A 10,965-nucleotide genomic window follows, 5' to 3' on the forward strand; every position below is an offset into this window, starting at 1 on the left:
CCTGTTAGAATAGCTATTGTCAACAAGACAAGTAATGAGTGTTGGAGAGGTTGTAGGGGAAAATGAACCCTCATACACTGCTGGGGGAAATGTAACTTGGTACTGCCACTTTAGAAAACAGTTTGAAGTTTTCTCAAAAAAACTGACTAGAATTACCATATGACCCAGCAATCTCTCTTCTGGGTTTCTACCCCCAAAATTTGTCAGAAACCAGCCGACCAAGTCAAACCAGGTCCCTGAATAGGGGAGCAGGGACTGAGAAAAAAGAGAAGACAGACAGGGTGCAGGCGGGAGAACAGATCTCACAACTGTCTCTCCGAGTTTATTTCTTAGGCTCCTTTTTATACATATTCTGTTCCTTTGTGTATCCCAAGATAACATAGTTAAAGTAACATCTTGAAGATCAAGGTACAATCCAAACTCCCTTCGAAACTCCCTTCGTACCTCCTGTTTCTAATCTTAATCTTCTTCCTCCTGGAATTCCTCAGAACCAGCCTTTTCCCTTTTATATGCAAGCAGGCCTCCCGAGATAATCCATGCACTCCTTTGAATTTTGGGAGCTTTAGCTCCCCACAAAAATTTGAAAACATTTATCGGTAAAGATATATGCCCCCTGATGTTCATTGCAGCATTATTCACGGTGGCCAAGACAGAAACAACCAAAATGCCCTTCGATAGATGATTGGATAAAGATGTACATATGAGAGAGGAGAGAAGGCATCTGAAAGGGTGCAGGGGAAAGGGCTTGCAGAAATGACCGACTCAGCCAACTGAACTGCTCTCTCCCCACATTCTGCCCAGTGCTCTCCACCTAACATGTTTCCCATAGCTACCTCCCCCACCTCAAGGACTCTCCAGCTCACATCTGTTGATACATAGCTTGCTATCCAACTAATGTTCTTATATCTGTAGCTGTGTAGGAATAACAAGACTGTGTAAAACTGCGTATTATGTTACAATTAGAGCTCAACCTTTGGACAGGAATCCGCTGAGCAGGTGCCAGCATCAATAAGTGCTGCTCCCTGCTTTTAGCCTAGGAGTCCCATCTCTCTGTTCAAGAATCCTATAATGGTGCTGATAACGCCAAAGTTGCAGGTTCTACAAAACAAATGACCTGTAAGACCAGTGGTCTGGAAATTCCTCCCCGCTTGCAGTCCCCCACCCAAAGCTCCCCCTCCCATCCTAAGTCATGAAGCACACGTGAAACCTCAAACAAAGGAATCACACGCCCCTTGCATGGACATTGCAAGGGTATATAAGTTGTAAGAAATCTAACCAAGGGGAGATCGTGCTTTGGTTCTGTTGAAAGCCCCACGCTCTCCACCGGCATTAAATTCTCCTTCCTCTAACAAAGTTATCTGAGTGTCCAAATTCCTCCATTGGGTGTCACTTCCTGCAACACATATATACAATGGAATATTACTCAGCCATAAGAAAAGATGAAATGCTACCATTTTTGACAACATGGATGGATCTTAAGATTATCATGCTAAGCAAAATAAGTCAAACAGAAAAAGTTGAGAACCATATGATTTCACTCATATGTGGGATATAAAACTAAAAGCAACAAACAAGACAGACTCATGGACATGGACAACAGTTTAGTGGTTATCAGAGGGAAAGTGGAGAAAGGAAGGTAGATAAGGGTAAAGGGAGTCAAATATATGGTGACAGATGGTAACTTTGGATGGTGAACTCACAATGCAATATACATATGATGTATTATTGAATTGGACACTGGAAACCTATGTAATTTGATTAAGCAATGTCACCCCAATAAATTTAATGAAATAAAATAATAATTATGAAAAAGTGAAAAAAGAGGTCTATTTAGATAATCGAAATACTATTTCCATAAAAAGCTGATTAATATGAACTATTTAAAGTATTTCTTAAAACCTATAATAATGATTATATATATGCATACATGTGATGTTTCTATCTCATTTCTTTTCATGTATGCAAGAATGTGCTTTGTGGTGTTTTTTTTTTTTTTTTCTAACAGTGAAAATGAGAAACTACCTCAATTTCCAACAATTGGAAATAGTTAGATTATGGTCTATTCAAGTAATAACAAACAGCCACTAAAAAATGATGTCGTGGAATAATATATAGTAATGAGGACATTTTTTACAATATAGCTCATAATTACCAAAGAAGGTTATAAAACCATGTGCATATGAGTTTAAAAATTTGTTTTAAACTATGCTATATATGAAGGTTTGAAGATATTAAAATTTTACCCATCCTCTTAGGAAAGAAACTGCATTTGGGAAACTACTTGGAGAAAAAGTGGACATTCTATATAGGTAGGCCAATGCTGTTATGAATAGGTGTAAGATATTTATTATTCCAGATATGGAGGCTTAGGAAAAGAGGAGCCAAAAAGATGGCCAGAAGTGTTCTTCAAAATGTGACCCCCCTCCAAATATTCCACAAAGATAATAAAGTCATAAAATACTTGGATGCAAGTGGAATTTTTACTGAAATCCCCAACAGGCTCTTTGGCTTTTAGCTGAATATTGTATGTAGAACCCTGAGCCAGCAGATATGGACATAGAGACATAGAAACAGAGAGAAACATGAGGAAGTAAGCCATAAGAAATCTGAGAACTTACAGTTGGTGAGCTGGTGACTATGGGTGGTGGGGGCGGATGGGAATCCGTACTTAACAGATGTGGAATTTGTGCTCATGTTCAATTTAACCAGCTCTTTTTTCTAAAGGTAAGTGAGCCCAGTTGACACCTGGGTACATATATATTTTCAGATAAAAAGACTAGATAGATACACAGCAAAATATTAACTATGATGAGTGGCAGAATTATGGATGGTGACATTTCTGATCTGTGGCTTATGCCTTCTAAATATGTCTACCATAAATATATGTTAACCTTTATAATCCTATAAAATTCAATATAGATTTCTTAAATAAAAAGAGGCCTGCTGCAGAATCATATCTGTGAACAACTTTTAATAATTGGCAGTCTATTGAACGTCTCCATAGATTCCCGCTACTGCAGAATAGTTCAAAGAATTTGAACAAACAGGAAAAGATAGGAATGGCGCCCTATCCCAGCCCTTAATCCTCCCATCCCTGACCTTACTTAATGGGCTCTCCATGCTTCTCCAGAGTGTATGTATTGATCATAGGGAAAGGAATCTCATGGCTGTCTTTCGACAATGGTTTAACTTCATGGCTACCCAAATATCTAATGCCCAGGGGAGCTAATAAGTGGGATCCAATAAAAGAATTTGAGAGGCAAGAAATTAAGTCAGGGAACTTTACAATGTAATTGCTACTGCAGCATATTAGTGTCTTATAATACCTGCAAAAATATTCACTGTTTCATCAGCCATACATAGGCTGGAACCTACTTTACATTGTTACTCCAACACCCTAGCTTAGTCATAGTAAGCAGGTTGAGAGTGACCTTTATAATGTCAAAAGTCAGAGGACACCCATGATCCTGTGCTCTTCAGATAACTTTTAAATGTGTGACAGGAGACAGGCAGAAGGAAATATGCATGCAATGGAAAATTTTTATCTTCTTTCCATATTCTAGTGGTTCTCCAACTGTTTGCAGAAATTTTGAAGATTAAACATTTGTTGGCACACTTGAAAAGATTTTACAACATAGCCAATAAAAAAGTTACAAATCAGTAAAATTCAATTGCTGCCTAAATATAAAAGTGACCAAAAAAAAGTGTCTACAAAAATAATCACTGTCATGACTATACCCCCATGATTTTTGTCAACTTAATGTCGCTGTTTTGGGATGAGATGATACATCAGTTAAAATTATATTCAGCTGCAAAAGACAGTAAAAACAAAATAACAGGAGCTTAAACAAGATAGTGGTTTACTTCTCTCTCAGGTTAAGAACCATGGGCAGTCGAGGGCTCACAGGGTGGCTCCAAGACTCACAGAAGCCTGGGATTTTTCCATCTGAGACTCCATCTCATCTCACAGTCCAAACCTCAGCCAGCAAAGAGGAAGAATGGAAGAAAGCAGCACCCATTCCTTTAGAGACACTTTGTAGACACTCCACTTACAATCGTCTTGCCATAACACAGATGACTACACCCGTCTGTAAGGGAAGCTGAGAAATGAAGCCTTTATTGAAGGTGGCCATTGGCCCAGTTAAAAATACAGGGTTCTCTTACTAATGAAACTGGATACCGGAGATACCAATAGTCTCTGCTACAAATGGTTACTACCCTGATCACATGTCTTAAGTAATCAAGAGACAAAGTTCTTAGCTGTTCCAGTAACCACCTCACTGTTACGTGACTTGCTTGCAGTAACAATATAGATTTAATAAATAAAAAATGATGATGAACTACTCCAAAATTTGTGGCCTACTCTAAGTGATTTTAAGGCATACTGGGTGAATCCCCTGCCTTTCACATTTAAAGTGTAAAGATAATTAACTGTTTCCTCTGAATCTTCAGGGTAAAGCTATCTTTCCTTTAATCAGTGCATACTTTTTGAGCACCCCATGTTTGGAAATCTTTAGGCTAGGGCTGGAGAGAGAGCATATTTCAATAAGACATCTTTCTTGCTAATCATGGAATTTATAACTTCCTTGATGGAGGTACACATGGATAAAATGACTCTGAGTTTCCCTAAAGATAAGTACTAAAATGTCCCATGGTGAATGGAATTATTGGGCTGAGTTTTGAAGTACTAGCAAAGGAGATGGATTAAAGAGGTAAGAATTTGAGCTTTTCCTTAGAAATAAAAAGACTAATTTGCGCATGTTAAAGAGGTTTCTTCTTTGAGGTCTTCCATGTTTTAATCTGTCTCTTAATTTTTAACATCTACCTCCTATTATTTTCTCAAAACAATAAGTCAGGGAAAGGTTGTTTCAGGAAATTTAAAATCAATCAATAGTGGAATTTGTAATAGTGTATAAGTAAGTACTTTTAATACAATCGTGTATTTTTTGCATCAGTAATATTTTTGACATTGGAATTATTATGACCATAGTTATCATTTCAGGTAGTATGGATCTAGTACTCTCAGTGGTATGCAGTGTCTGTTGAAGATAACAAAAATACAGTAATTTCTAAGGAATGTTTGATATTTACAAAATCTACCACCCAATAACAATCATCAGATTTCAGAAGGACAACAGGATCCAATAACAAGCTGGGCGTTTCAGGTTGGCAAAGACTCCTCCCCTCATTTTTCTTTTTCTTCTCAGAACATTTGGTCATAATGCTTCAGTGAACCTCTTCCTGGCCATTACAAAAGTAGTGGCAAGAATGATGCCAGTTCTCCGCAGATGTTCTCTGCTTCGCTCACCCAGATGGAGAGCTGTTCTTCCTTATGACTCACTGATGAGAATAAGTGGGATGTCACAGGTCTGGCTGTGAGAGATGGCTCTAGGGCACAGGAAGGAGTCCAGCTCTGTGTCAGTGACTTCTGTAGGTGACACTGGTCTATGATGTCTGTAGGACTATTAAATGTACAAGTTCTGATTGTTTTGCCCTTCACAGGACATCACAATTCTTTAGAATAATTTGGTTTCTGAGTTCCTGCCAGCTCCTGAATTTAGGTCCCTAATGAACAGAGACTTTTAGTTGAGCCTCAGCCTAAGAGCCACACGGTATTTAGACAAAAGTGAGAAAGCTGAGTATCAGTAACGAGAGGAAAGAAGAGATGAAAATTGCTTGCCCATTTACTACCTCTTTTTCTTCTTTAGGCACTAGAAGTTAGTGCATCCTCCTTGTACACACATCACAGGCTGTCAGTGTGGAAGAATTGAGACTGCATTGGAAAATTTAAAAAATTTTTAAATTTTTTAAAAATATTTTATAAACACCATTTACTTTTTAAACTTGCAAAAATCTGAAAAGGATTAAGATCTAAATAAGGAAATTTTTTGACTGGGAAGAGAGTATATGCAGCTTTTGTATTAGTTGATTTAATTAGAAAAAAAAATTAGGTCAAAGTCAGTGAGACCAATGTTGTAAGTTTGATGAGCAAATTCTATACCCATGAAAAAGTTTATCACTTTAAGTGAATCGTTTTCTAAAGCAAGCATTTAAACAAATGCAGCCTCCTACAACAAGCTTTATGAAGATCAATGTTTTGATATTTCACAGATGCCAATATAAACACTTTAAAAGCAGAATATCACAGCAGAACTTCTTACAATCTAGGGAACTCAATCTCATGATAAAATAATTAGTAGAGATTTAAACTGAAGTTAAATCTTTACCTTTCCTAACTAATGTTCTCTATGTCTGGCTTGACATGTAAATGCAAATTACCTTTATTACAAAAAGAAAATGGAAGTAGCTTGATGTTATACATTAGCAAATGTCCTGTGTCAATAATCTTTTCCCCTTAAAGTTTATCACTTAGTGCTACTATCATTTGCATTAATTTTTTGAGCTAATTTTTTTTTAATTTTAGGCTTTTTAAAAATTAAGGCTGAATTAAAGTAGTTGGGGCTAATTTTCTTTTTCTGTACCAATCTCCAGTTAAAACGCCCTGGAGCAAATGAGTCCTTGTTCTTCTTTGAGATAGTCAGGATGACCTCCCATCCTCTCCCTTCGAACTAGTTCATACCTTATCTCTCTGGCCTATTTCTTCTTAATCAACTGGATGGTCAAATTCCCAAGTCTGTTAGTTTGTTTCACCCATGTAATTTAAGATCATTTCCTCATATTAGTCATCCTCGGGCATAAATAAGATTCAATAACTATTCCATAAACATTATTGATTTACACGTGGTTATCTCGCCTAAACTACCTCAGATCATATCCATTTCTTCATGTATTCTGTCCCTTAAAAACTGTCTCCTGTTTTTTCCGCGTTCTCTAAGTGCAAAGTCCGTGGTGCAACCATTCTCTCTCTGATCAATGGCAACCAGGGATGTGGAAAAAGATTAAGGCCTTCTTTAACCTGAAAGGTCAAGAAGCAAAACATCTAAGTAACCCCCCAAAAACTTTTTATATGTATGTAATCTATAAAAACTTCAAAACATTTTCTAAAATCTTATTTTTGGCCTGTTTTACTTTAACAAAATGCCACTTATTTTCATGTTAGAAATAATGCATAACTATTTCTAATAAGATAGTAAGTTTAATCAGAATGTGGAAGTTCCATCTGTTAGAAGCAACTGGGCTAATTAATAATCCAGTCATATGCCCATGTGGTGGTGAAGTTGATAAGCTAAGTAAGTGTGGCCAGATAGGGAGGGTTGATTGTTTTCATCTGGAGCTCAAGCTTTCCTCACAGGAAGGAGAGGGCATAAACATCCTCACAGTAAAGAAGGAAGCCATGTGAGACACAGAATAGAAGAGAGGAGAGGACCTTCGTAGTTGTCTAGCCAGGAGACCAGTTTATCTCAGAGCCAAAGAAGACAGACAGAATAGTGTAGGAGGAGATGGCCAGCTATTGGGAGACACAGGATTAAACCAGGCCTGGAAGGGTGCAGGCTAAAGTATACCTCTGACACAGGAGACAGTTCAGAATCTAACCAGGTTTTATTAAGTGGTGTTTAGCAGACTCTTTTTGTGTAGTAAAGATTTATTGAGCACCTCTCAGTGCCAAGGAGAGTTCTAAGGCTTTTATGTATCCATCAGTGAAGATAGGCAAAAATCCCTATCTTTTATGAACTTTGCACTCTGGTGGAAGGAGAGAGACTATAAACAAGACACTTCAATTATATTAAAGGGAATAAAGGTGATAAACAAATAGAGCAGAGTAAGAGAGATCTGGAACGTGGATGTGGGGGAGATGGCATCTTCACTGTGACAGTCGGCAACACTGAGCAGTGTTTTAAAGTGAGATCATAACTGTGTGTGTATTCTTTTCGTTTTTGTCTGATATTAATTTCTTAGTAGATCTTCAAACTGCTTATGCTTAAAAAAAAAAAAGATTCGTTTTGTACGCCTTGTTCAGAGAAGGGAGTAAGAATGAAGTGGCTAGAAAGTGATGTTAGCAGGGGAAATACCCACTATAAATCTAGTAAATGGACTGAGGTGGTGTTCAGTTTTCAGCAAAAGCAGTGTTGTGACAGTTAGTAATATCTGCCAGGGGCTGTGTTGTGTCCATGACTGAAGGACTTGGATGGATATAACTGCTACTCTTCTCCATCAGAAAATTCTGCCACAACTCTACCAAGTTAAATAGTCCATCTTTAACTCGTCCTAAACTTACCTCAGGGTTCCAGGATGCTCAGTGTTTTGATACACTAACACTGAACTTGGTAAGCAAATTTGTTTTAGACTCACACAACTGATGACTTCATGTGCCACCTCAATTCTCAGCTTTCCCAGAGTCACAATGTCTAATTACTCTGTGTGTTTCCTCCCTTACCCCAGCATTGTGCTTTCCCACACTCTATTAACTTATCTCTTGTCTTCTCAGCCCCTACTACACTCCTCATGATCCCTCTCCTCAGACAATGAGCTCCTTGTGAGTGAGGACCATCTATACACATGCAAAATAATTTTTATTTAATGATTTTTGACCTCCAATTGCATACTAGTCAAGATAAATAATAAGAATAGCAATGGCTAAGATATTTGTTTACAAAATGCTTTACCATTTATTGTCTTCTTTGGTTCTGAAAGTAACTCCGAGACATAGGTAGGCCCAGCAATGTCGTTATCCCAAAGCAGAGAAGACTCTGAGGTTCAGAGAAATTCAGTGACTTACATAAAATCATACCAGTAGAAAGTTAAAGAGTTAGGGTTTTAGTCCCAATTATCTGACTCAAAATCTTGAAGCCATTTGGCTATTCCATTGAAAATTTCATTTGCCCACTTCTGAATCTGATTCTGTATCACTGAAATTCAGTATCCAAAACTGAATAGTACAAAGCTGGAATATTTGTTCTTTTCTTTCATATACCTTCCCCTCACCTCTATTTTATTAAATTTGTTTTAGCTACTTGAGTACAATGAGCCAATATCCTATAGAACAGTATGTAATCTCACCTTTTATACTCTGTTCTGAGTTATTAGCCTATAAGAAAATTATGATATTTCTGTAAGGGCCTCTGTTCATACTAACACTTAGTGAAAACTTCCCTGTCAGTTCACACAGACTTGCAAGTTCTTTCTGTGATTTAACCTCACTGGCTTGACATTTCACTAATGAAAAAAATGCTATTATCTGCACGTTTGATATTTCACTGTGGACTTACTATATCAAAAATTTGTGCCAAATGTTACACAAGGTAAGTCATGCACTGATATCTGAAGAACAATACTGTTGGGCTGCTTATATCCTTGACTCTTCTGCCTCTAATCCATTCCCATTTTTCTACAGAACAGCCTTCTTGTTCATAGTCTGATAGTTTTAAAATCTGCATTGGTATAGCGCTTAGAGTGACAAAACTATTAAGACCACTCTCTATAAAGCCTCCCTACATTACCCGATGTCCTCATTAACCACCACTAACCAACTGGATAGCTATTCATTCAACACATACTCACTAGGGCTCTATTCTCTCCCACCCCATGTAGCACTCATCATCCAAGACCACTTTTAGGTCATTGCTCATCTACCCACTTAGTCACTTCTCCTCGGAAGCCCATCCCACCTAGCCATACCACCCTCTACTCTTATTTATGGATCTCGAATTTGCCCTTCCTAAATATGTGAAAACTTAGGCTCCTGACTCAGAGTTTGCTCTTTGTCTCAAGCGATGCAGCCATCTATTTTCCATGAGAGTAAAAGTGAGTAATAAAGAAGTCATAGTAAGTGGTGGAGTGAGTTTAACTCTTCGTGAGTCCATTCTTAAATTTCTAGTACCAACGCATACTTGAAATCTAAAGGTACTGATACTGTATTATTTATCATTTTATTTAGGTAAAATAAAGTGCTTATTAAATAATCCTCAAAGAGGCAGAGTAACATCACATAAAACCATGGGCTTTGCAATCTGTAAAACCAGTGTTCACTCTCATTTACTAGCTTTGAGACCCTGAAAAAGATACATAATCTCTCTAAACTTCATTTTCCTTATAAAATGGGGATGATAATAGTTCCTACCTCCCTTAACACAGGGCCTTGCTTATGATGACTATTAGGTCTTATTTACACATGACTGTTTTTTATTAACATTTAAAAGTAATTAAATACTTTTTTTTCTGTCAGGTTTTATGTACCTTCATGACAAGTACTGCCGCTCTCTTAACTGTGGATATCATCGGCATAGAAAACAGAACTTACATCTTCTCCGTATTAATGCCGAACTCTCCCTCTGTGTCAGTCAATATTTGCTTTATATATTTAGGTTCCCCTATGTTGGGTGCATAGAGGTTTAGAAGGTTTAGAGCCTCTTGTTGGATTCATCTCTTTATCATTATATAATGTCCCTCTTTGTCTCTTATTATAGTCTTTGTTTTAAAGTCTATTTTGTCTGCTGTAAGTATTGCTACCCAAGCTTCTTCACGTTTCCATTCACATGAAATATCTTTTCCCATCCTTTTACTTTCAGTCCGTGTCTTTTGATCTGAAGTGGGTCTTTATGGACAGCATTCATAAGGGTCTTTGTTTTCTTATCCATTCAGCTGCCCTCTGTCTTTTCATTGGAGCATTTAATCCATTTACATTTAAAGTGATTAGTGATAGGTACATAGTTAATGCCATTTTTTAATTCATATTGATGTTTTTTCTCCCCCTTTCTTTTTCTTAAAGAAAGCCCTTTAATATTTCTTATAATATTGGTTTGGTGGTGATGAACTCCTTTAGCTTTTACTGGTTTGGGAAGCTCTTTATCTGTACTTGGGTTCCTCATGGAACTCAAGCATTTCCCACTTGGGTGTGCCTCCAAGTCCTCCAGTTTCCCTTAAATAGACAAGACATCTTAAGGATCCCGTGGAGACTTTCACTTTACCTCTCCCCCTGCTTTCCGACTTTCATTGAATTCTGTCGTTCACCTGGCTTCCTATGACTTCTCTCTCCTTTCTGTCCTCTCCACTTGGGCTTGTTACCAT

At 37.5% G+C, this 10,965-nt stretch overlaps 1 protein-coding gene and 1 long non-coding RNA gene across 3 annotated transcripts in view; one reads left to right on the forward strand and one right to left on the reverse strand.

Annotated features, from left to right (window-relative positions):
- Positions 1–10,965, forward strand: part of LOC105300309 (membrane cofactor protein-like) — a 120,632-nt gene that overhangs the window by 56,385 nt on the left and 53,282 nt on the right. The window lies entirely within an intron of this gene.
- The window catches only part of LOC111746977, a 23,460-nt gene that overhangs the window by 4,951 nt on the left and 7,544 nt on the right, over positions 1–10,965 (reverse strand). The window contains exon 3 of one of the 2 annotated variants that reach the window (XR_002783338.1): positions 3,718–5,462. The exons of the other annotated variant lie outside the window; for it this stretch is intronic. This is a non-coding gene — a long non-coding RNA (uncharacterized LOC111746977). Of the gene's footprint in view, positions 1–3,717; positions 5,463–10,965 lie in introns of those variants that run through there. 2 annotated transcript variants of the gene reach the window in all.

The sequence above is a fragment of the Pteropus vampyrus genome, unplaced genomic scaffold (genome assembly GCF_000151845.1).
Source record: "Pteropus vampyrus isolate Shadow unplaced genomic scaffold, Pvam_2.0 Scaffold207, whole genome shotgun sequence".
NCBI lineage: Eukaryota > Metazoa > Chordata > Mammalia > Chiroptera > Pteropodidae > Pteropus > Pteropus vampyrus.